Below are 1,730 nucleotides of genomic sequence, written 5' to 3'. Positions count from 1 at the left end.
GAGGCAAAAATTTAAGTCCCTCCTCAGTTAGTGCAAGGTAATTTTAAAAATTAATAAACACTTATATTATCCAAGCTTACTGGCTATTTTGACCATTTTACAATTCAATAGTGTTTCTCAAAGTGTAAAATAACTGACAGGAGTTTTACTCATGAATATTAGCTATAGTGAGTTCTCAGCAGTCTTGCCACCTTAAAAGCCATTTGGGTATGCTGGTACATGTTATCACAGCAGTTCAACATCCAGTTAAAACTGAAGAAACCCAGTTAGCCAGTAGGCAATTTGGACCGTGTAACAATAAACAACTGGTTTTGTTGATTGCTTCAGCTGAATTGATTACATGCCTCAGAGAAATAGTAGAAACACTTCAATTTGTATGACAGCTTTACATTTCTGCTTTCCAGTAATTATAATCTCTGTTGAGCCAATACTTCCAAAGGAAATACTGCAAAATGTTCTGAATTGGTATCTCGTTTGCAATGTATTATTATCTTCATTATATTTACCTGAAACAGAGAATTAGAAAAAACAAAACCAAAGTACAGCAGAATTGATGAGCTGTGTATCCCCAGCCAAAGTTCATCTGGAGAAGTTAAATATGCACACGGTAACTATTTTCTGCATATGTGAGGCAATTAGAAGGTGATATGCATTATCAGCCCACCAATTCAGATGTGCTTCACTCTAAGTCACTTGAGGCATTGCCTCATAGCATACCTGCAGATACTGATGAACTTCTAGAAAATGTCAAGGTCAGGCATTCTGTGTTTCAAAGACTTAGGGAGCCATCCAGCTAGCCATCTTCTTGTAATATGTGTCCTCATGACTGTGGTGGCCCTGAACTTGTGCTGGCCAGATACCCAGCTGTGATGAGCATAATTGACTCTGGCCCTAATAGCCACCCCTCTGAATGTACCAGTGATCGGGGTCCAAGGTCACAATTCCCACAGGCTGCCCCCAGGCAGTGACTGAGCACGATGAGGTACAAACGTGTCCCTATTCAGGTGAAACTCAAGACTCCTTCAGTGGGTAGTTTGGCTCGAGGACTGCCCCTCGGCCCGGCTGAACCTCTCTTGGAACCGCACTGCACTCTGAGGCTCTTACTGCCCAACCTCGCCTTCCTCTCTGCTTCCACAGGAGTTGGACCTTTGTTTCCATCTGAAGACTCCTCTTGCCTGGTCCTCTCTCCCCTCCTCATCCTTGACAGCCACTACCTTCTCTTGCACATCTAACCCCATCTTGGAACCTGAGCTCACAATGATTTTCATACCATCGCACAAGATAAAATCAAGATGTTTATGAATGGTGCTCGCTTCAGCAGCACATATACTAAAATTGGAACGATACAGAGAAGATTAGCATGGCCCCTACACAAGGATGACACGCAAATTCATGAAGCGTTCCATATTTTTCTACCCCAAAGATACAGACGTAGTGAAGATAAGGGCCATATGCACCCCAATGTTCATAGCAGCATTGTCCACAATAGCTAAATCGTGGAAGGAGCCGAGATGCCCTCCGACAGATGACTGGATTAAGAAGATGTGGTCCATATATACAATGGAATATTACTCAGCTATCAAAAAGAACGATTTCTCAACATTTGCTCCAACATGGACAGGACTGGAGGAGATAATGCTAATTGAAATAAGTCAAGCAGAGAAAGACAATTATCATATGGTTTCTCTCATCTATGGAACATAAGAAATAGCAGGGAGATCGGTAGGGGA

At 42.3% G+C, this 1,730-nt stretch overlaps 1 non-coding gene across 1 annotated transcript; it reads left to right on the top strand.

Annotated features, from left to right (window-relative positions):
* The first annotated feature begins 1,305 nt into the window (after positions 1–1,305).
* Positions 1,306–1,412, top strand: LOC121100322. The gene has a single exon (XR_005832075.1). It is a non-coding gene; the product is annotated as a U6 spliceosomal RNA (small nuclear RNA).
* Positions 1,413–1,730: the final 318 nt, after the last annotated feature.

This window comes from Ursus maritimus, unplaced genomic scaffold (assembly GCF_017311325.1).
Source record: "Ursus maritimus isolate PB19 unplaced genomic scaffold, ASM1731132v1 scaffold_36, whole genome shotgun sequence".
Taxonomy (NCBI): Eukaryota; Metazoa; Chordata; class Mammalia; order Carnivora; family Ursidae; genus Ursus; species Ursus maritimus.
This window is presented reverse-complemented; position numbering and strand designations above follow the sequence as displayed.